We start from the raw sequence: 25,336 nt of genomic DNA, 5'->3' as shown, positions 1-25,336 counted from the left end.
GACAGATGACTGGATAAAGAAGTTGGGGTATATTTATACAATGGAATACTACTCAGCCATTAAAAAGAATAAAATAATGCCATTTGCAGCAACATGGATGGACCTGGAGAATGTCATCCTAAATGAAGTAAGCCAGAAAGAGAAAGAAAAATACCATATGATATCACGTATTTGTAGAATCTGAAAAAAAAAAAAGACAAACAAATTTATTTACAAAACAGGAACAGACTCACAGACATAGAAAGCAAACTTACAGTTACCAGGGTGGGGAAGGGGATGGGAAAGGGTAAACTGGGAGTTTGAGATTTGCAGATACTACCTACTATGTATGAAACAGACAAACAACAAGTTTATAGTTTATAGTACAGGGTACTATATTCAATATCTTGTAGTAACTTATGGTTAATAAGAATATGAAAAGAAATATATGTATGTTCCTATATGACAGAAGCTTTACACAAGAAATTGACACAACATTGTAAACTGACTATACTTCAATAAAAATACATTTAAAAAAAAGAAGCAGCAGCAGGAGAAAGGAACAACAACGTGAGAAAGAAACGGATATGGAGACAGGTTTGCATCTTCATTTTGAAGCAGCAAGTCTTCATTTCTAATAAACGTTAATTAAACGGCTCAACACCCCTGGGTCTCCAGTTATATATTCTTCAATTAAAATAGTTCTTTCATGACGGCTTCCTCTGCCCATCCTTTCTTCACAGGCTTCTGTGTTCACCAGGGCGTCTTGGGACAAGTAACGAAAGACACTACATCTGCTTGACACAGCAGGGAAATTGAAGGCCACTCCCTGAATGTTGAGTCCTGGCAACACAAGAGTATACACAGCATGACTTCAAAAGAGACAGAGGGACGTTTGTGGTTTAGGAAGGCGCATTATTTAGGAGTGAAAGGAAATGACTCCCAAGACAGGGACCAGGTAAGTAACAACCTGACACGGGGAAGAAAAAGCTTACTTAACACCAACTAGCAAGTGACTCTTGGGAGTGGCCCCGCGCTCAGCATCCCGACTTGCAGCTGACAGGTGGTTATTACTGTCTTAACCTCAGGGACACCCGGGAAAGGTTCAGGGCGTGGCAACCTGACAGCACGCATGGGAAGCTGACTAGGGCCACAAGAGGGTGGCTACAGCTGCCCTCAAAATCACACGGGTTCCAGACCACTTCCAAAAGCTGGGATCCAAGCTTGGAGCAAAGGGGAAACCACACCCAGGAAGGGTGAAATGGTCTGTTCCAGGAGTCAGAGACTGAAATCCTACAAACACAGACTCCTTGCCACACTGCAGCTTCACGTGCACTCGTGAGCTGTGTTTCTGTGGCTAAAGTCCCTGGTGTTTCCTGACAAAGATGAGGAGAGGCCAGGATGACGGTCCCTTCACATTCACTCTGGATGGGATGTCAATGCTGTAGACAGCTGGGATGTGAGAATCAGAAGATCTCTGAGACCAAGCCACCTAACAAATCTCACTCTGTAGTGCCTGTTGTGTTTAAACAACAGTTTGCAGAAGCATAAATACAAGAGAGGACACTGAAGCTGTTCCCTCCTGCAGGCAGGGGCCAGGAACCCCAACTGGTGATACAAGGTGAACCTCTGAGATGGCCTGATGGAGGCTTGGGAATTTGGCTTGGAAATCATGGACTTAGTCCAAGCCTGCATTTTACCGTATGGGAACCACAGCTCAGGGAGGGCAAGGCCACTCGTTCAAGGTCACACAGAAGGCAGAAGGACCAAGAACAAGACTCAGGTTCCTGACTGCCAGTCCAAATACTCTTTCCTCTACAGGGAGCCACCCCCTTAACTAGGAATGGCTCTGCAAGCCCTCCACCCCACCCTCCCCATTAACAAGTTCCAGGCACTCTCCAGCTTAGACTGAGGTTAAGGGTAACTTAGTGACAATGTGTTTTATGGATGCATTTACCACACACAGGAGGGAAAGCTCTACTTTCCAGCAACCCCTCCCCTCCACTCCCCACCCCAACCAACCCCAACAAGGGCAAATCATCAGAAGCTTTCAATGACCTGGAACTTTCTCAGGCTCCCCTTTGCCATCCTCTTTCCTTCTCTGTTACATTCCTTACAGCACTGCATCAAATGACTGCCTGCAATGCTGTGATTCCTCAATTGGCTGGGTTTGTCCCTACACAAGATATGTGCTTGGTTTTAAAATGCTGTTCCCTCCACTTTTTAATTTCATTTTAGAAGCCTGCAAGGAGAGAAGCCAACATTTAATCGTAGGGGCTGGAGGGGACTTTACAAACTGCTTACGAGGCACAAATACAGTAGTTATTTCCCTATTTCTCTTTTGATGGAATTGGCTGCTGTATCACACGCAGTAAACAGCGTGAACCAGAAAGCACTTCTGAATCCTTATCTCACCCCTCACATAATCAAAAGAAAAAACACATTGTAATAAAAAAGAAAAAAGGAAACTAGAACTTCGTATTAGTCTAAAAGTTAATTAAAGTTGAAAGGTTTGCAGGGACAATTCATTTCCTTTTGTAGCCTAAGACCATAAGGTTCACATTCCATTTTACCACCGTAATGATAAAAAGTAATCTGATGTTATTTTAATTGTAATAATAAATAATATATAATAAAGCTAGAATAAAGAGCATTTCTTTTAAATAGCAAAGTAAAAACTAAAAACACATGTATCATCCAATTCTGAATTGACTTATTAAAAACAAGCCTCTGTAAACATTTTTAACATGCGTATCTATTTAATTAATTTTGTTAATACCATTTTTCTTCTTTTCTAGAAAGACGACTTTACAATGAGCACGCAGGTATAACTTCATATGCATCCTAGTTAATCCTCTGAATTGACAAGTTTAAACTGGATGGAGTATGCTCTTTACAAAGAAAGTTGAATGTACAATTAAACAGAACAGGAAGCCTCGCACAGCCTTCAGGGTCACTCAGATTTGGAGTCGGATAATGTCCTGTCCTTGTCAGTTCCACGTCATAAGCACCTATCAGAAGGACAATGCTGAGCAGTCTTCAAGGGCAAGGTCAAGAAGGAATCCTAGACAAGTTACACTGAACAGGGACCTGGGGGACGGTGTTATATTACCCCAACCAGACGCAACAAACGGAGCCAGGAAGTGGACTGAACGTGGATTGCCTCTCTATGGAAAATACTGTGCATGTACATCCGTGTGTGTTATCTGTGTATCTCTGTGTGTGTGATAAAACATTTCAGAGAAAGAAGAGTTGCTGATGAGAAACAACAGGAATTGTTGGAAAAGGTAAGAGAATGATTCTACGGAAAAATGTGGGGCTGGATAAAGGCTTCCTAAGCCTCCGGTCCTAAAACTCTTTGATTCTATGGTGTAGAAAGTGGATGTTCCATCAGCAAACTGAGATGCAAAAACTCCAAGGGTGAAGCCCACATCTTCTGACATGTTACACTTTGATGGAAACCACTTGCCAGAATATTAAACTTCCTGTTTCCTGTCTCCCCCAAAAGACTTTTCCACAAGCACACCGAGGACATAGTCTGTGTTTAACTCATCTCTGTAATCCCAGTACGATACCTGAAACAGAGAGTGAGAAATCAAAGATGTGGAAGGCAGGATGGAAAAATTAGTAGGGACAATTTAAGTTTTATCTTTAAATAATGAATGCTTATGTATTAGAAAGCATTAATCAAACTCCTTGGCACCTAAATGTTACATGAATAGATTCCTCAATTAAAATACTTCTTTTCTAATACTAAGCCAAGCCTCCCAATGCAAAGAACAAAGGAAATTCTTATTTTTTTATTTTATTGTTTGACTGTTTATTATTCCTCCTTCCCTAGAAAAAAACCAAAGCAGCAACTCCTGCCCCAACACTCAGATTCTTAGAATATAAAGACAGTCATCAAAAAACAGCATAAATAACCCTGGCGATCTCATCAACCAGGAACATTAGGAACAAGACAAGGAAGGCTGGCTCCTATCTCTTCTATTCAACATTGTACTGTCGCTTCCAGCCAAGGCAATTAGGCAAGAAAAAGAACAGTATCCTCACTGGAAAGAAAGAAGTTAAACTACCTCTATTTCTAGATGATCTTGTATATAGCAACTACTAATACATTCACCTAAAAACTATTAGAGCCAATCAATGAGTTCAGCAAGGTTTCAGGACACACAACCAAAATACAAGAATCAATTGTATTTCTACACAGTACCAACAGACAATCCAAAAATGAACTTCAGACAATTTCATGTACACTGCAGCAGAAAGAATAAAATGCTCTATAATAAATTAAACAAAAGAAGTGTAATACTTGGACACTGAAAATTACCAAATATCTTTGAAAGAAATTAAAGAAGACCTAACAACTGCAAAAACATCCTGTGTTCATGACTGGAAGACAATATTGTTAAAATGCAATAATCTTCAAACTGATCTACAGATTCAATGTAATCCATATCAAAATCCTATCTGGCTTTTTTACAAAAATTAACAAACTAATCCTAAAATTTATATGGCAGACTAGCCAAAGCAATCTTGGGGGGAAAACAGAACAAAGTCAGAAGACTTACACTTCCAGAATTCAAAACTACTACAAAAAAAATCAGTAAGATTGTGTGGTACTGGCATAAATTTGGCATAAGAGACCAAGGGAACAGAATTGAGAGAACAGAAGTAGTTGCATACATTCATGGGCAGTTGATTTTTGCAACAGTGCTATGACAATCTACAGGGGAAAGAATATTCTTTCCAACAAATGGTGCTGGGACAACTGCATGGTTACATGCAAAAGAATAAATCCAAATCCCTAATTCACACCATATACAAAAGTTAACTCAAAATAGATCAAATATCTAAATGGAAGAACTAAAACCATAAAACTCTTAGAAGTAAATTTTTGACCTTGGATTAGGCAATGGCTTCTTAGATATGACACCAAAAGCACAACTGAAAAAAATAGGATGTTACCAAAATTAAAACTTTTATGTTTCACCAACAAAGGCTTGATGTCCAGAATATATAAACAGCTCACATGACTTAATGAGAAAAAAACAAACAACCCAATCCAAAAATGGGCAGAAGACCTAAACAAGCAATTCTCCAAGGAAGACATACAAATGATCAATAGGCACATGAAAAAATGCTCAATATCACTGATTATCAGAGAAATGCAAATCAAAACTACAATGAGGTATCACCTCACACCAGTCAGAATGGCCATCATTCAAAAATCCACAAATGACAAATGCTGGAGAGGCTGTGGAGAAAAGGGAACCTCCTACACTGCTGGTGGGAATGCAGTTTGGTGCAGCCACTGTGGAAAACAGTGTATGGAGATTCCTCAAAAGACTAGGAACAGACTTACCGTATGACCCAGGAATCCTGCTCCTGGGCATTTATCCAGAAGGAAACCTACTTCAGGATGACACCTGCACTCCAATGTTCATAGCAGCACTACTTACAATAGCCAAGACATGGAAACAGCCTAAATGTCCATCAACAGATGACTGGATAAAGAAGATGTGGTATATTTACACAATGGAATACTATTCAGCCTTTAAAAAACGACAACATAACGCCATTTGCAGCAACATGGATGTCCCTGGAGAATGTCATTCTAAGTGAAGTAAGCCAGAAAGAGAAAGAAAAATACCATATGAGATCACTCATATGTGGAATCTAAAAAAAAACAAAAAACAAAAACAAAAAAAAAGAACATAAATACAAAACAGAAACAGACTCATAGACATAGAATACAAACTTGTGGTTGCCAAGGGGGTGGGGGGTGGGAGGTGGGAAGGGATAGACTGGGATTTCAAAATTTGTAGATACTGACAGGCATATACAGAATAGATAAACAAGATTATATTGTATAGCACAAGGAAATATATACAAGATCTTGTGGTAGCTCAGAGCAAAAAAAATGTAACAATGAATATACGTATGTTCATGTATAACTGAAAAATTGTGCTCTACACTGGAATCTGACAGAACATTGTAAAATGACTATAACTCAATAAAAAATGTTAAAAAGAAAAAAAAAGGATCCTACTGGTTGGGACTTCAAATATAGAAAATGAAAGAACCAAAAAGAAAAAAAAAAGTTTATGTTTCAAGAGATATATCAAAGAAGTGAAAAAACCACCTACAGAATGAGAGAAAATGGGGGGGGGGGCGAGGGTATAGCTCAAGTGGTAGAGCACATGCTTATAATGCAGGAGGTCCTGGGTTCAATCCCCAGTACCTCCAGTACCTCCTTGAAAAATAAATAAGTAATATGTTAATGTTTAACTGAAAAACTGTGCTGAACACTGGAATTTGACACAACATTGTAAAATGATTATAAATCAATAAAAAATGTTTAACAAAAGAAAAGCAAAATAGAGCTACAAAAAATAAATAAATAAATAAATAAATAAATAAATAAATAAATAAACAAACCTAATTACTTCCCCCTCCAACAACAACAAAAAAAAGAATGAGAGAAAATATCTGTAAATCGTATGTCCGAAAAGGGTCTAATATCCAGAACATATAAGAACTCTTACAACTGTACAATAAAAAGACAAGTAATCCAATTAAAAATTAGCAAGGATTTGAACAGATGGTTCTCCAAAGAAGATATACAAATAGCCAATAAGCACATGAAAAATACTCAACATCATTAGTTATTAGAAAAATCAACTTGAAACTACAAAGAGATACTACTACATGCCCACTAAGACGGATATAAGCAAAAAGATGGACAATAAAAGTACAGGTGAGGATGTGGAAAAATTGGAACCCTCACACATTGCTGGTAGGAATGTAAAATGATACAGCTGCTTTGGATATAGTTTGGTAGTTCCTTTAAAAGTTAGGCATAGAGTTACCATATGATTCACTCTTAGGTATGTACCCAAGAGAAGTGAAAACATATGTCCACACAAAAACTTGTACACGAATGTTCATAGAAGCATACTTCATAAAAGTAAAACAAAAACAACCCAAATCTCCATCTAAGTGCATGGATACACAGAATACGGTATATCCATACAACAGAATATCTTTCAGCTGTAAGAAGGAACGAGGTGCTGGTTTATAAACCTTACATCTTGAAAACATTATGCTAAGGAAGCTAGACACAAAAGGCTGGATACAGAAAGATTCCGTTTATATGAAATGTCCAGAACAGGCAAATCCATACGACAGAGAGTAGATTATAGAGATTGCTGGGGGCTGAGGGAAGCGGGGAATGGGGCGTGATTGTTCATGGGTATGTGATGTCTTTGTGGAGTCATGAAAACATTCTGGAATTAGATAGTGATGATGGTTGCACAACTTTATGAATATACTAAAAAACACTGAATTGCATACTTTAAAAGGGTGAGTTTTATGGCATGTGTATTTATCTCAATTGAAAATTAGCAGTAATGATGGAGAGATAGTTTCCTGTACTGCTGTTGAGAATGTTTACAAATAGAACTTCTTGGAAGAGAGGTATGGAAAAGGGATATCAGATTTTTTCCTAAGAATTCAAACTCAAAGAGCTTATCCTTCATCAATAATTATGAATGTCACAACTTTAGCTATAAAGATTATCTGCAGGGTTGTTTATAATAGCAAATTATTGGAAATACCCTGAAGGCACAACAAAGATTTTGTTAAACCAATTATGGTACATTCATTCAGTTTAATATGAGCCACCTATTAAAATTATGTTTATGATACACTGTTAGCCAGAGAAAAAGATACAAAACACAACATGCAGTATGATCCTAATTTTTCTTAACTATATACATACGTATCCACGCCTCCATATTACGGAAATAATAGAACTAGGCTGCCTAACACTATAGCCACTAGCCAATGTGGATATTTAAATTTAAATTCATTAAGAATTCAGTTTCTCAGTTACACAAGCCACACTGCAAGTGCTCAGTAAACACATGAGGACCATGGCGACTGGACTGGACAGCACAGGGCATGTCCATCATCACAGAAAGTGCTACTGAAATAAGCTGATCTAGAAGAGTACACACTAAGTGGGCTTCGAGGGGCTTTTTTTTTTTCTTTTTTCTTTTTTAGTGGAGGTACTGGGGATTGAACCCAGGACCTCCTGCAAGCTAAGCATGCACTCTATCACTGAGCTGTTACCCTCCCTCCACGGTGCTTTTAATTTTCTTCTCTTTATGTTTATTTTCCACTTTTTCTGGATTAAATATGTTTATTATAAAAGAATATTGTTGTTTTATTTTTTGAAGATTCGAAGTAAACTGAAACCGGGGAGAAGGGATCTGGAAAACACTCACTGTGTGCCGGCATCTCACTGTGTGCCAGCATCGCCCACCACCACAAATGGAGCGAGTTCCTTTGATCTCAGCAGCAAAGGGGCTGGTCCTCCCTTGCTAAGGACAACACCTTTGCACCTACAGGGCAGGAGCACGCTTCACAGATGGTTGTGTGCCTTTGATGGATTACCAGAGTAAGCGAATGGCTGTTTCTGTTCATTTTGTCCAGATTTATAGTTGCTTTCTGAGGAGAGGATTTGTAACCTCCTCACTTGGCCACAGCCAGAAGTCCTGCCTCCTAATATAGAATTTTAAAAATAATAATCTTGGTCCTGCAAGAGGTTTAGGGAAGAGGCTCTCTCAACCTTCAGGTGATCAGTTCATGCTTTCTGGAAAACAACATGGAAATACATATCTAAAGGCTTAAAAATATTATAACCCTTTAAGCAATTATGCCACTTCTTGAAACCCTATTCTAAGGAAATAATTGTGGATGTGCTCAGAGACTTAGCTACAAGAATGTACATGACAGAGCTGTTGATAAGTGCAGAAAACTAAATTCAAGCTAAAAGTACAAGATACAGCCTTATGGTGAAATATTATATCAGCCATCAAAAATAATGCTGTGCAGGAACATTTAACAACATGGAAACTGTTTATAAAGGTTACATTTTTGAAAATGAGTTTTAATGCAGTCTGAAAGGTATCATTTAATTTTTGTAGGAAAAAAATACATACACACATTTGCTTAGAAAAAAATTAAAATGATTAAAACAGAAACACTGTCAACTACTATGTGGCGGGAAAATATCTGATGGGGGAGGTAATCGATTATTTTCCACACTTTCTATAATGAACATGTATCTCTGCGGTAACAGGAAAAAGTACAAGGTACTGTTCTTAAAAAGATGAAATTGTATGATTTAAGACAGGAAACCTTTGTCCTTAGAACTTAAAATAATCACTATAATCATTTTCACATTTAGCTCTGGGTTTCCTGGCTGCCAAGGCACAAAGAGACATATAAAGAATTATGTAGGCCTCCACTGTTTATCAGTTCTTCCCAGGAGATCAACAACCATCCCGGCACTAGAGTCTAAAAGACACGCATGACGCCCATTTCTCAGTAACACTGATACCTCCCCTGTTGTGTGGAACAGCCGGGTTACAGCCCTCATCTTTGTTCTAACCGTTCTTGGAGTTGCTTAAGAATTCTGGTCCCCCAGCCTTGCGGGATAAATACCACATACACAGCGCCTATTTTTTCCACAATGTACTCCCATCCCTATTTTCCTACCATAGGAAAATAGTCCCAAAATGCATGAGATATGTTTTCAAAAAGACATCAATGATACAACAGCCAGCTTTTATGCAGTATGTGGATGGTGTCACTGTTTCACAATACTACTCAGAAGACTGTCACATGGGTGAAGTGGATCATATATGAAGAGTGGGAGATGTGACAAACTCTGAGAATGTATGTTTCTTAATAATACATCTGTTTAAGAGCCCTTTGAGAAGAGAAAGTAGAACAAAATAGGTCAGTGGCTACGGGTGGTTGCTCTGAAAGTCGGCGGAAGCCACAAAGAGGCAGAGCTAAAATGACCAGCCCTGAGGCAGCCCCTGGCAAGCTGAACCTTCTTCATGACGAGAAGTCGCTTCCCAACTACACCCGTCAGAGGAGTCAGAGTCTCTGAAGGCTCAGACGTGCGGGGCGGGGATTGGGGGAGCTGAGCCCACTACCCTCTGTTGATGTTCATCCTTCCTACAGAAACAATTTAAATTGGATTTCCCTCTGTCTTACCTACAGTTTCTCTCAGATCTTTGGATCTCTCAGCTCCAAGTCACTCCTAAAGAAAGCAAAGATTTCATAGAACTTAGGAAACTACTAAAACAGTATTCTTCTCCTCCTAAATCCTCCCTCCCCTAAGTACCTGTGATCTGTATGTCCGATGCTTACGGTCAAGGCCAAGACAAGTCTCTCCTAACCTTTCTTTCATCTGGGACCTCTAAGAGCACACACCCACTACACAGCTCACAGACACTCATCTTGCATGGCCTGTGTCCTCAGACAGGCTGTAGGCTATGAAATCCTGGCCCTCAGCACCTGCCACCGTGTCTTGTGCCTGAGTACTAAGGTGGCAGGTTCATCTAAATTCCCAGTTTGCCCACTGCCCCTTCGGTAACTTACAGATAAGGCTGGTAACACAACTGTTAGCAAAGCAATGGTGCTAAAAGGTCAAAGTTTCTTGACTGGAAACACAGTTTTCTAAGATTAGTTCAACAACTGAAGTTGTCTGTGATCACCATGGAGAAAGAGAATGAAATACTCTTCTTGACATCTAAGGAGTTCACAGTCTCCTGGAAACTAAAAATGCATATGTAGCTGACTGGGATAACGTGTTATTTATACGAAAAAAAGCGGAAGACATATAAAAATCACAAAGAGAAAGTCATCAACAATGTTCTTCAAGAGATGGTGTCAATGTACATCCCATTGAATTTGGACCACAGGACTAGAAATGGTGTCTAGAAGACGCCAAGGGACCCTTCCTCTACTCTGGACGGATCTGCTCACTTGCAGAGCCCTGGCCTCTGAACCAGGCCACTCATTTGCAGAGAACTCCACACACAGAAACCCACCTAGTACATGACACTGGCCAGGGCAGCGAGGAAGCCAGCACAGCCAGAGGAACCAGCATCACCCTGGGGACAAGAAAGCTCTGAGGAGCCAGGAGAGCAGTCGTGAAACCTCTCGAAGCCTGTCTAGTGGAAGACGGGCTGGACAAGCATTTTTCATACTGTAAAAAACAACCCATTGGTTGAAATCGATTTAGAGGTACAAGACTTACAGTAATGGCTATTTCGTAAAAATGCTTGTCTGAGTGTGAGTGTGTGTGCACACAAGCATGTGCACTGGGTCATGCAAACAGATTTCTTTCAAAACAGTTTGCAAGGCTGTGAATTAGACAAATTCTTTGATAGGTTATAGAAGGACACATTTCAATTCAATAGGAGAACACCCCTAACAGTAAAACTGTCTCACAACGGGGTTTGTTATTTTGAATGGCAGAGAGTGTCCAGGCCCTGAAAGACTTCAAGCAGCACCAAAACCATAGACAGTCTTGGAGGACATTCACATTGGTGGAAAGTTAAATGACAAGAACTCTAAGCTTCCTCCCCACGCTATGAGACTGTGAGTCTACATCACAGGCAACTACCACTAAACTACCATTGAAAGCACAGCTAGGAGGGAAACAACCCCACGAAGTCACGCAGGCTGCAATTTCACTGGGTCGTTTATACTGGAATAGCCCTTCTGTGAAAGGAAAAGCTGTGATACCCAGACCAAGGGTTCTCAACCTGGATGTACACCAGCATCACCTGGGGAGCTCATAAAAGATGCTCATGCCTGGACCCCAACGTGCATCAGTTAAAACACTGGGGCCCAAGATTTGTATTTTATTTCATGTTCCCCAGGTGAGAGCTGCAAACCACTGATTTATATAAAGACATTTTATAAAGCACAGAAGAAAGGAAAACAGAACTGGAACTTTACATGAGGATCACAAAAAAGAAAGAGCTGGAAAAACATCAAATCAAGCCTTCTGGACTCTGCTCAGGACATAGACCTGAAAAGAGCATCACTCCCAGGCTTATAAATAAAAAGCTAGATAAGCTGCAAGTTCATAACTTTCTTGAATCCATTAGACAGCTAAGGTCACGGGGGAACAAAGTAGTCCAGAATCTGAGGAAACCAGGCACCTGCAGGAAAAGGCAAGACATGAACATTTGTCTACCGGAGGCAGATGCACCTGGACACTGGCTAACAAGCACCAAGCAACACGTAACAATGGGATATTGGTGCCGGAGAGCTGAAAGAGCACGGAGCCAGACCACTCAGGCACAGCACAAAAGGAAGACCTGAGGCTGACACCAAGGCAGACAATGAGAAAAGCCCTTCAGCAAATCAGCCCCAGCTCTACACTCAAGGCATCAGCAGAGGAATCTGAAGTCTGTGCTGCACTGAGGATACGCACACCAACAACAGACCTCAGATCCAGTCAGCTCCTGACCAGACTGACCAACAAACGCCCCAACGCCGAAGACCTCGTGGAGATTGAAAGGCATTCCCGTTTCAAGGCACAAAAACTATTTAGCTCAGTCTCTAATATCCTACACAAGATGTCCATTACAGAGCACACAAAAAGCAAGAAAAACCAACACTGACAAGAGACACAGCAATGAACAGAATCAGACTCAGCTATGACACAGATGGGGAAGCTACCAGACACAGAATTTAAAATAACCATAATTAACGGTAAAAGATCCTAGAGGAAAAGGTGGACACATGAAATATCAAATGTATAAGTTGAACACAGAGATGGAAACCATAAGAAAGAATCAAATGGAAATGTTTGAAAGGCTAAATACAGTAACAGAAATGAAGAATGCCCTCAAGAGGCATTCTTCAGATTTGACACATCAAAGGAAAGAATCAATTAACTTGACAAAGGCAGACAAAAATTATCCCAACTAAAACAAGAAGAAACAAAAAGAAGAATGAAACAAAACAGTGTCCAACAGCTGTGGAATAATACCAAAAAAATTCTAACCTCGGTGTAATTGAAAGTTCAAAAGGAGAAAAGAAAAGCAGAAGAAATATTAGAAGAAATAAATGCTGAGAATTTTCTAAAAATTAATGACATTATAAATCAATAAAAAAGTTTAAAAAAATAAAAAATAAAATAAATAAATAAAAATTAATGACAGATGCCAAACCAGAGAACCAAGAACCTTTTTGAGCACAAGACTACAGAGGGTGAACACCAAGCATGTGCATGCATGTGCGCACACGCACACACACACACACACACACCGTATTAAAGCAGCTGAAAACCAAAGACAAAAAGAAAATCTCAAATGCAGTGGAAGAAGATGAAACACTACATACAAAGGAACAAAGATAAGAATGACAGAAGACACCTTGTCAGAAGGCATGCAAGTAAGAGGATAATGAAGTCACATTAAAGTGCTGAAAGATAAACTGTCAACCCAGAATCCTATACCCAGTGAAAACATCTTTCAAAAACAAAGAAGAAATAAGAACTGCCACAGCACACAAAACTACAAGAAATGCTAAATGCAGTTTCAGAGGCAGAAGGAATATGATGCTAGACAGAAACCTAAATCTACACAAAGAAATGCAGAGTCCTGGAAATGGAATAAATGAAAGTCAAAAACAATTCTCCTTTTTCTTATTTTTAATTGCTGTAAATGATAACTGAATGTTTAAACCAAGAGTCAGCAAACTACAGCCTACAAACCAAATGATGCCTGCCATCTGTTTTAGTGTTATCTATCATAAGAATGGTTTTTATATTTTTTTAAGTGTTGTTTAAGAAAAAAAGACTATGCAGCAGAGACCATATGTGGCCTCAGAGCCTACAGTATTTCTGAGCTTTTATTTAAAAAAAGGTTTGCTGACCCTTGGTCTAAAGCAAGAACAGCAGCAATGTTCTGTTTACAGCACATGTAGAGGAAAAATGACAACAACCACGGCACAAAGGATGGAAGAGAAGGACTTAGAATGTGCTGCTGAAATGTCCTTGGACTACGCATGAAACAGTACAATGTTACTTGAAAGTCGAAGCTGATTAATTAAAGACATACAGATTTTAAAAACTCTAGGGCAATCACCACAAATGTTAAGCAGAAATAAAAACTTGAGATATAAGGGAATCATAAGAAATGCTGAAGTAATAGGGAAAAAATGGAACAAATAGAAAATAACTAGCAAGATGGTAGATTTTTGATTAAACCATATTACCACTACAGTTAATGTGAACAGTCTAACACATCAATTAAAAGACAGATATTGTCAGATTGATTAAAAAGTAAGACCCAATTATCTGAGGTCTACAAGGAACCTGCCTTAAATACAGATATAGACAAATTAAAATTTAAAAAATAGGAAGACCTAAACAAGCAATCCTCCAATGAAGACATACAAATGGCCAATAGGCACATGAAAAATGCTCAATATCACTAATTATCAGAGAAATGCAAATCAAAACTACAGTGAGATATCACCTCACATCAGTCAGAATGGCCATCATTCAAAAGTCCACAAATGACAAATGCTGGAGAGGCTGTGGAGAAAAGGGAACCCTCCTACACTGTTGGTGGAGATGTATTTTGGTGCAGTCATTACGGAAAACAGTATTGAGAGTCCTCAAAAAACTAAAAATAGACCTATCATATGATCCAGCAATCCCACTCCTGGGCATATATCTGGAGGGAACTCTAATTCAAAAAGACACACACCCCAGTGTTCACAGCAGCACTATTTACAATAGCCAAGACATGGAAATAACCTAAATGTCCATCAACAGATGACTGGATAAAAAAGTTGTGGTATATTTATACAATGGAATAGTACTCAGCCATAAAAAGAGAATAAAATAATGTCATTTGCAGCAACATGAATGGACCTGGAGATCGTCATTCTAAGTGAACTAAGCCAGAAAGAGAAAGAAAAACACTATATGATATCACTTACATATGGAATATATATATTTTTTAAAAAGACACAAAACTGAAGCAGACTCAGACATAGAAAACAAATTTATGGTTACCAAGCAAGGAAAGGGATGGGAAGGGATAAATTGGGAATTACAGATTTGCAAATACTAACTGCTATATAAAGAACAGACAACAAGTTTCTACTACATAGTACAGGGAACTATATTCAATATCTTGTAGTAGACCTATAATGAAAATGAAAAGGAATATATGTATGTATATGTATGACTTAAACACTCTGCTGTGCACCAGAAATTGACACAACATTGTAAACTGACTATGCTCCAATTTTTAAGAAAAAAGTAAATATTAAAAAAAAAAAAACAGGAAAAGATATGGATGCAAACATTAAGCAAAAGAAAATTGGAGTAGCTATAGTATTAACACCCAAAGTAGATCCCAGAAAAAGGAATACTAACAAGGATTTGGAGGAATATTATATAATGAGAAGCCAACCACTCTAATAAGAAGACATAATCCTCAATGTGTATGTACTGAAACCAGCTAAAACTGAAATTGAGACAGGCCTGCAGGGGGAGCTCTCACACCCTACCATGCATCATCAATTACTCCAAACAGGAAGATGTTTCCTACTTCACATTCCAGTAGAAAGAAGAAAACTTCTGTCTGCTGGAGGACAGCCCAGCCAGTCAGAGACAGTAACAGCCCAACAAATCAGAGACTGTAGCAGCCTAACCAATGAGAAGCCTCCATACGTTGGAATTCCAGCTTCCTGCAACAGGACTTGGGTTATTACAGCCGCTCCCAACTTTCCACTTTTCCCTATAAAAGCAAGCTCTCCTTCTTTGTTCTTTGGATTTGCCTACGGTCCACCATAGTTCACATATCCTGAATTGCAATTCCTTTGGCTATCCCAGAAGAAACTCACTATTGCTGGTAAAATAACTAGCTTTATATTATTAAAGTTGACACCATTTAAGGACAGATGGTTAAAAACATGAATCAAAAAGTCACAGAACTGAAAGAAAAAATTTAAAAATCCACAACAGTAGCTGGAGAGGCTAACATGTCTCTCTATTACTGTTAAAATAAGTAGACAGAGAATCAGTAAAGACACAGAAGGCTTGAACAACCCTATCAAGCAACTTGATCGACTATTTCCACAAAATTCTACCCAATAATAACAGAATACACATTCTTTTCAAGTGCACCTGCAACATTCACCAAGACAAACCATATTCTGGGCCATAAAACAAATGTGAACAAATTTAAAAGAACAGAAATCATGCAAATTATACTGTAAGGTAAGAGAATTAAACTAGAAACCAATACCAGGAAGACTTCTGGAAAATTTCCAAATATTTGAAAATTAAACAACATACTCTGAAATAACACATGGGTCAAGAGGAACTCTCAAGAGAAATCTTTTAATATTTTAATTTTAAATAAATGAAGATACACATATCAAAATTGTGGAATGCAGCTAAAGCAATGGTTAGAGAGAAATGTATAGCACTAAATGCTTATATGAAAACAGAACAGAAATCTCAAATTAATATTTTAAGTTTACTCCTTAAAAAATAGGCGTGCAAATTAAACCCAAAGCAAGGTGAAAGAAGGAAATAAAAAAAGAGCAGAAATCAATAAAATTGAAAACAGAAAAATAAACAAAATTAATGAAAGCAAAAATCTGGATCTTTGAACAAGTAATAAAGTAATAAAGATAAACTTCTAGACAGACTGAATAAGAAAACGATTGAAGACACAAATTACCAATATCAGGAATGAAAGGGAGACTATCACTACAGACCCCAAGGACATTAAATGGATAGTAGGAGAATATCACAATTTTATGTCCACAAATTTGACAACTTCGGTGAAGAAGACCAATTCTTCAAAAGATATAAACTTCTAAAACTTATCAAGAAGAAACAGGCAACCTGAATTGTCCTACGTCTATTAAAGGACTTAAATTTGTAGTTTAAAAACCTTACATCAAAGAAAATTCTAGGTCTAGATGGTTTCACTAGTGAAATCTACCGAACACTGAAGGAAGAATAGCAATCCGACACAGTCTCTTCCAAAAATACATCACAACTAAGTGGGGTTTATCCCAGGAATACAAAGCTGATGCAACATTCGAAAATCAGTGTACCTCGCCACAGTAACGATGAAGAAAAATCACATGATCCTGTCAAAAGACAGAGAAAAGTATTAGACAAAATTCAAAATGCAGCCATTTAACTCTCAGTAAACTAGAGATACAAGGGAAGCTCCTTAATCTCCTGGGGCATCTACAAAAAAACCTCAACTAATATCTTACTTCATAGTGAAAGGTTATTTCTTCCCTATTATAAGAAACAAGGCAAAGATGCTTTCTCTCATTGCTTCTATCCAACATTGTCCTGTAAGTCTTAGCCAGCTGAATAAGGCAAGAAAAAGAAATAAAAGGCATCCAGATTGGAAAGGAAAAAATAAGAAATAAAACTGTCTTTATTCACAGATAACATGACTGCCTATGTAGAAAATCCCAAAGAATCTACAAATATACCTCCTAGAACAAATAAGTGACCTTAGCAAGGTAACAGAATACAGTGGCAAAACACAAAAATCAATTGTATTTCTATACAGCAGCAACAAGAGCAACCCCCAAAATGAAATACTTAGGTATAAATCTAACAAAACACGTGGAAGATCTATATCTTGAAAACTGTCGAATGCTGATTTAAAAAAAATCAAAACAGAAATAAATGGAGAGATAAGCTACATTGTGTTCATGGATTAGAATACTGAATATTGTGAAGGTGTCAGTACTTCCAAAATGAGTCTATAGGTTCAGTGCAATACCATTCAAAATCTCCGCTGAATTTTTTTGTAGATGTTGACAAGCTGACTCTACAATTTGTGTGAGAAGGCAAAGGAACCAGGAGAGCAATAAAATTTTTGAAAAAGAATGAGGTTGGAGGATTTATACTACCTGCTTTCAAAACTTATTATAAAGTCACAGTATCAAGACAGTGTTGGCACAAAGCAGGCATATAGATCAATGGAACAGAACTGAGAGTCCAGACATAAACCCTTGTAATTATGGCCAATTGATTTTCTACAAAAATGTCAAGACAATTCCATACAGAAAGGATAGTCTTTTCAACAAATGTTGCTGAAACAACTGGAATTCCACATGCAAAAAGAAAAAAAAAAGTTCCTTGACTCACAGTTTACACCTTATATAAAAATTAACCCAAAATGGATCATACACCTAAGTGTAAAATATAAAACTATGAAACTTCAAGAAGAAAATGTAGAAAATTTTCAAGACTTCTACCTAGGCAAAGAATTCTTAGATACAACAACAAAAGTCTTATCCATAAAAAGATTGATTAATTGGCTTAGCAAAGTTTTAAAAAAATTTTTTTTACCCTGAGAAAGACACTGCTATGGGAATTAAAAGGTAAGGTTGAGAGAATTCATTTGAAAATCACATTTCCAACACAGGACATATATCCAGATTATGTAAAGAACTCTCGAAACTCAACAATGAGAAAACAAACAACCCAGTAAAAATAGGTAATCAAAATTACCTCTGTGTAACACTTCTATGCTGTAAATTTTTATTTGAATTTGTGTATTTTTCCAGTTATGGGTCCAAACAACGTTTCACCAATTTTTATTTATACCATATTATGGCCTGGAAGTAGGCTTTTGATCTCTGTTAACTTTTGACACACTACACTACCCTAAAAAAAAGTTTTAAAAAACTATTCATTTTCTTTGAACTGAGGAGACAATTTTCATATACGTCTTTAGTAAAGAGACCATTTTTCCTATCAAATAAAATTGACTCTTTACACACACCCAAAAAAGTTATAACTTTCTGAGGCATCAAAATTTACACTGTCACCTTTTAAGTAATGAGCCCTGAGCGTGAATCACCACACTTTTAACCACATACTTCCTTCTTCCCCTAGTACCAAATCTAAACAATTCTGAAACACAATGATGAAAGAAATGACCCTTATGTTCCCTTTGCTCATATTTCTTCATTTATTTCTCACCACCTGGTACCATGTTTTGTAAGTCACTGCAGATCATGTTTGGGAACAATGGGAGGCATAATAAACAAACAGAGACATTCTGCATGAAAGAAATGCTTTAAGATCAAGTTATTCAATAAGTAATCCTCTTCTTCCAAGTGAACGTCCTTTTTTGCCCAGCACCATACCCGCTCAGGCCATATCTCTCTGCAGGAAACCAGAGAGAGACTAAACCTTGAAGGCTGCCAGCACCACGCCTGGCGGGTTTCCAACTACTGCACTCTTCTCTTAACCTATCTCATTCTTCACAGCAGTACGTCTCAGCGCCTGACATACGAGACAAAACAGACATGCCTCCTTCCAGTAGAGTGTAAGTTCCATGAGAACAGGGACTTTGTCTTTCTTTTCATCCCCAGAACAGTGTCTGCCACACAGGAGCTGTTCAATAAATACTGGTGTATGAATGACTCCCAAGGCACCCCTCCACCTCATTCCCTCACATTCTCCCTGGGCTGCCCTGGGCAGGACTGCTGATGGAAACAACAAAATATGCTGCCTTCCACACCCTCCTTTCTTCCAGGATTAATGACTAGGTCTTTTTGCCAATTTCTGGGCTGAGTAGATACTGAAGATGGAGGAGCATGAGAAAGAGCACCCCTGGCTGCCCAGTCTAACTCCAAACGTCCGCCAACGTCCACCGTATCAAACGGAAACAAAAAGCAGCACTCACGTCAGACTGCAGAGGAAAACAGGCTCGGTGCTCTCGGTGCTCCAGCAGTAGATGGTGGAGGCTGGTTTCCTACTAAACACAACTATGAAGTATTCTCCTGCTGGGGGATCGTCAGGAGAACTGCTTTCTAGTCCAGGATGTACCACTAACTGCACCTTCACCAAAGATTTAGAGCGGCAAGTGTTCTCAGGAGGGGGCGGGGAGAAGAGAAAGAGGGTCCTGGGGGGTGGGAGGCACAGCAGAACCAGCTCTGAGGCCTCTTCAAACTGCGCATGGCCCCTCCCCGAATTCCTCCAGCCCAATCCACCCCACAGAGTTGCCACCATAGAAAGAGCCACTGCTGCTGTCACCATGGGAGTAGGACAAAGGAAGAAAAACTCTTTCAGGCTTCGAGTGTAAGTTCTTTGAGGAACGGGACCGAGATGTAGGCTTCTTAGGGACACCCAGAGTGGCATCTGACACAGGGTACTCCTGTGTCTACCTGCATCTCCAACCTCAGCTCCTTTCCTCTCCTCGACCACACCCAACACTTCTCCTATTGTCCTGAACGTCTCCTGATTGCCCAAGAGGCCATGTCTGTCATCATCTGTCACCACCCGTTGGAGACACGGATGACTGCCTACCTAACAGCCTGATAGGCAGTCTTGCTTTCTTCCCTGCTAACAGAATTCTGATTTTCAGATACGGGCCTCACTGTGCTCAGGGAAGGTGAACCCTCCCCCAGCTCCAGAACACTGCTTGGCCACAACAATCACCACCACCCTCTTCTTCTTTGCCAGTGACTGGTTGAGCATGGTCATGTGACCATTCTGGTCAATGGCACAAGGAACTTTCAAGAAATTTTGTTCTTATCTAGAGAATCACTGAGAAGCAAGCCGTCTCCCTCCCTTTTTACTTGGATGCTCTCATGTGAAGGCATAATGGAGCTCCAGCCACCCTGTGGCAGGGCAGGGAAAACCAAGAGAACCTTCAAGAAGCCAGCCTAGAACTGGGACCACTTTGAACCACCTACCTCTAGGCTTCTAAATCAAGACAGTAATATAACCTAAATAATGTTACTTACAACAGAAAGTCCCCTAACATACCCCACCGTTTGACCTGGGAAGTCCCTCCAACTTTTTCTCCTAGAGCAGCCCTACTCATCTCCAATTTAGAGATCAGCCAGTTTCCTTGGGAAGTCTTCGCTGTCCCCAGACAGGTAAACAGTCCCAGACACTGTTATCTGCACATTTGCCTCTCCAACTAAACTGTGAGCTTCTCAAAAGCAAACATTTTCACCCTTGGCAGAGGCCCTGGCATGTGCTGGGCATTTATTAAACGCTGAATGAACAACTGAATGAATGAACAACAAAACAACAAATTAGAGGATGAACATGCAGAATGCCTTCTACACCTTGGATAAAGACTTGAAAATTGACAGATGGAATATGGTGTCCAGGCTGTCTACACTCTACTAAAGATTTCCTTTCGGTGGTGGTAAGCAAGGGCAGAGATAATGCAATGAATAGGTCCTATTTTTATCTTCCCCAAAGTCAGACTTCTCATTGGGAACTGTCCTTCCCAAATCCCAGACAACTAGGGTAGGACCATATCTATCACAGTAGCATTTGAGCGAAGTACCCATTCCTATGGTGGAAACCCCTCCCTGTCCACTGAGATGGCTTGGCCCTTCTTTGGTCTAGAATATTAAGATTTGCTATAAGGATGGAGGAGATGGAAGAAGAGAGAGACAATCCTCCCATTACCCGCTCTCTCTAAAGGAACAGATAAGCCTGAAGGTGCCAGTGCTTTTTATCACCCCATACTAAGAATCAGTCAACACAGAAGGAAAAAGAGCCAAGATATATATGACAGACAACAAGCCCTGAAACCTTATGTGAGCTCCTGGATCAAGCTATGACTGAAGCTAAAACCCTCAGCCTTTTCATTTAGGTGACCCAGTTTCTATACTGCATAAGGCAATTTTCAAGTGACCAAAACCCAACACAAAGAATTCTGACAAATACAGTCCATAGTGACGAAAGCAGGCTGATAACATCCCTTCTGTATTCAAGGCCTGTGCAGTGGCACCTCTCAAACTTGGTCTCTAGGATGCTTGGTGTCAGGAATTAAGACAGTCTGGAGGAGGCTGGGCCATGAACAAGTCAGAGAGAAAAAAAAAAATGCCACGCCTCCATAAACACACACCACCATCACTGTTTTCTCCTGAAGGAGGGTAGCTGGAGCCTCCTGGATCTCCGTTCTGTTCAGAAATGAGTGGGGACCTCTGGGAGGTAGGAAATGTCACAGTGACAGAGAAAAAAATGGAGACAATTCTCATCAAGCAATGTTCTATGGGCTTTATGAACATCATAAACTTAAGGCTATTGTAAGGATTATAATACCCATTTTACCTTTGAGGAAACCGAGAGTCTGTGAAGTTAAGTAACTTGCTCAAGGTCACACAGCTAGTAACTAGAATTTAAATTCTAGACTTTTTCCACTTTATCATTCTGATGGCTAGGACCTGGGAGGAGGAGAGCACCCCTCCACACCAGTCCCCCACATCGCCCCAGGGCACAAAGAGCTGGATGGAGCCTTACAACCTCAGGCCCCTGGAGTCAGAGCAGCCTCGCATACCCAGTGTTTTGGAAGCCCCAAGTAACTAACCCAGGTGTATGTCGGTGATTCGACACGAGCACCAAAAGTAAAGAACCAGGCAGAGGGAGCACGGCAGGGTCGCGGGCCATTGGAAAGCACCGCAGAGAGAGAGGCGGGAGCTGGCTCTGGGCTCCCCCAAAGGCCTGAGCCCCCGGCGCAGCTCCGCGCTCTCCTCCGCAGTCGGCCCCCCAGCCTCCCCTCTCTCCGCCAGCGCCGCGGAAACAGTGGCTCCTGAGCCACTCGGAGACCCTAGGAGACCCTCGCAGCCCGGGTCCTGCCCCTGCCTCCGCCCGCAGCTCCTGCCGGGCCCAGCTGTTCGCAGCTGCTCGCCCCCAGGCAGCGACGGGACCCCGACCCCTCCGCTGCGCCGCGCGCGGCCCGGGCGCGCCGGGCGGGGGCGCCCCGCACTGCCCGCCGCAGCCCCGCGGCCCCGCAGAGCCCGGGCGCGGGGCCCGCCTTCTCCCTCCCCACGAAGCCCCGCCAACCGCCTGCCCCCGCCCGCCGTGCCCGGCCCGCTCACCTGCACCGCAGGGCCTGTCCGCGCACCCGCCGGACCGACTCCCGACTCCCGACTCCCGGTCCCGGCTCGGAGCGCGCCCGCGGGGGGCCGGCGTTGGTGCGGCCGCGCGGGGCGGGGCGGGGCGGGGCGCGGCTCCTCCCCTCCCCGAGCCACCTGGGGCGCCCGGGAGGGGGCCGGGCCGGAACAGGTGGGCCCCGCCCGCCGCGAACAGCCGGGGGCTCGGGCTCCTCCGGGAGCTTCGGGGATCCTCCGCGGGGTGGAAGGGAGAGGCCGCATGACACCTGGGGCAGTTAGTGCTTGGGAGGCGGCGGGGAGCCAGGGGCCGGCCTGTCTCTGCACAGCCTGGGCCGATGGAGAAATGGATCACGGAGTTTGTGAGCCAGACGCCGCTGAGCACAAGGAGGGGAGGCCAGCCCCTTTCTTTGTGGGCTGTAGACCCGAGAACCGCGACCCAAGGGGTGAAAATGATGGCGCCAAAGGCAAGTTCAGAATTGGAAGAGCTCAGAAAAGCTTCTACCGACCATCCCAACCTCACCCTCCCCCAAATGATTCTACCCCTTTTTAAAATAATGGTTGTAAGCTGTAAATAAGATCATTTCAGATAGTGATGTCCTCCCTGGCCCTAGACTGTAAGCCCCAGGTTGGGCAGGAACTTCCCCTGTCCACTGTTGAATCACCGAGCCATGAACAAACCAAGGACTGAGCAGGTGCTCAGGTAATACCTGATGAACAAATGAGGTGTGATCCAGTCTTTTGAGTCCAGCCTCCTGCTGGTCCGCCCAGGCTAGAGTCTGCTCCAGCAGCACTCACACTTTGTCAGCGAGAGCCCAGAGTCAATCTGCCTACTTCCAGGCCACTCATCCTCTCTGGATTGCTTACCTCCCCTCCCAGTGCCAGCCAAGCAGCTGGTTTGTGGGAGGTCCACACACCTTTGCTCTCAAGCAAATCTTTAACTTCTGAAGATGTCATAGGCAGAAGAATTTAGACATAGAATACTGTGCCACCAGCCTTGCACTGTGGAAACACAGCCCAGAGTTTGGGTGAGTGAGCCAAGATCCCATGGCTGGTAGCACAGCTGAGTTTGGGGCCCAGGAGTGGCAGGGAAGTCTTGACCAGGGTCAGAACTTCTGCAGAAACAGGGCTTGGGTTTGGTCTGAGTTCTCTAACCTGTGGCCTTTCCAGGCCTCTCAGAGGTCAAGTGTGACCTGAGCTACTTGGATTTACTGAGGCCCTGACAGTTTCAAAAACAAAGATGTGTCAGCAGGGGATAGTAAGAATGTGGTATATTTTTTAAGTGTTCCATCGAACAAACAAATGGTCTTAACACACAAAGCAGAGGAGATGAGTTATGATGCAGCTACTCACGTGTTCACTTCAAGACTCGTCAAAGAAATCCATTCCAAGCGCACTGCTGGAAATGCTGCACAACTACACAGTTGCATGGAGAACATTCCTTCCTGTAACTATTTCAATACACTTCAGTGACTGCACATTAAACCCCAGAAGCCAAAATCGGAAGCTGTCTGTTAAGGTGAAGTCAGGGCTAAGTGGCCTGCCCCACCCCTCCCCCCAGCAATAGGCCCAACAGTCTCAAGGACTGGACCCCCGTCCCCCTTCATCAGTGAGCCCTGCACAGATGGGTGTTTAAGATGTGGTGAGGCCTGACTGGGAAAAAACTTCACACCTAAGGCCAAGCTGGGAAAAACTCACAGGAGATGCCCCACTAGGTGTGCCTGATCCAGCTGCACTCCCTCTGTGGTGGGTAGGGAGGTTGGTGTCCCAGGGTGGGGCTGTGGAGGGGCCTGCCCTTGGGACAGACACTGGTACCAGCAGGTGAGGCTGAGCTCAGGAGCCGCTCTGGGTCTTACCCACGAGAAGTGGACCCAGCCCTTCTCGTGTGTCCGTTTCAGTCAGTGGAGCATGTGATCCCCTGTGATTTAGGATCCTCTCGCTATGTGTGTGATCTTGGCTGGGCCAGCCTGGTAGGTTTGCCACCCAGGCTGGCCTAGGAATCATCAGGCAGGTATAAATTCTGCCCTGGTGTTCGTGTTCGTGTTCTCACTCTCTCTCTCTCTCTCTCTCTCTCTCTCTCTCTCTCTCTCTCCCCTCTCTCTCTCTCTCTCTCTCTCTCTCTCTCTCTCTCTCTCTCTCTCTCTCTCTCTCTCTCTCTCTCTCTCCTGGGCTTGCTAAGTGACCCTAGGCATCTTCCTCAGTTACGCATTTCTCTCACTTGGGAAACATGCAGGCGTGAAATCAGAAAAGATTTCTGCTGAGGTTCTTTGCTTGAAAGAGGTAACTGAAATATGAAGGTCTGATATCATCATGAGGTTAAATGAAATAACACAGGTCAAGTGTGTGAGTGCAGCACCAGCTCAAAGCACCTGTTCAATAAGCGGTACTCTTACTCTTTAATGGGGCTCAGCCTGGCGGGGCTAAGGGAGTCAGCCGAAGTCTGCGAGTCATTAAAGTGCTAAAAACAAATAAGGGCAAAACCATCAAAAGATCTCTGAAGAACCTAGACTAAATTAATTAATCCTTGCAAATAACTGTGTGTTATTCTTCCCTGCTGGCCCCTAGGAAAAGGATTTTTGAACTAGGAGATCTTCAGGTTCTCCTG

General features: G+C 41.7%; 1 protein-coding gene and 1 non-coding gene across 8 annotated transcripts in view; one reads left to right on the top strand and one right to left on the bottom strand.

The window, feature by feature from the left end:
• LYPD6B (LY6/PLAUR domain containing 6B) overlaps positions 1-22,834 on the bottom strand; it is a 184,458-nt gene extending 161,624 nt beyond the window's left edge. For 2 of the 7 annotated variants that reach the window (XM_072960945.1, XM_072960941.1), the window contains exon 1: positions 22,720-22,834. The gene's annotated coding sequence lies outside the window, so the exon portion shown is untranslated. Of the gene's footprint in view, positions 1-10,053; positions 10,100-16,950; positions 16,977-22,719 lie in introns of those variants that run through there. The other 5 variants (XM_072960946.1, XM_072960942.1, XM_072960943.1 and 2 more) reach the window with 5 other exon arrangements.
• On the top strand, positions 6,156-6,228 carry TRNAY-AUA (transfer RNA tyrosine (anticodon AUA)). Its single transcript has one exon. It is a non-coding gene; the product is annotated as a tRNA-Tyr (tRNA).
• Positions 22,835-25,336: the final 2,502 nt, after the last annotated feature.

The sequence above is a fragment of the Vicugna pacos genome, chromosome 5, assembly GCF_048564905.1.
Source record: "Vicugna pacos chromosome 5, VicPac4, whole genome shotgun sequence".
Lineage (NCBI taxonomy): Eukaryota > Metazoa > Chordata > Mammalia > Artiodactyla > Camelidae > Vicugna > Vicugna pacos.
The sequence above is the reverse complement of the archived record's forward strand: the minus strand, read 5'-3'. Positions and strand labels throughout refer to the sequence as shown.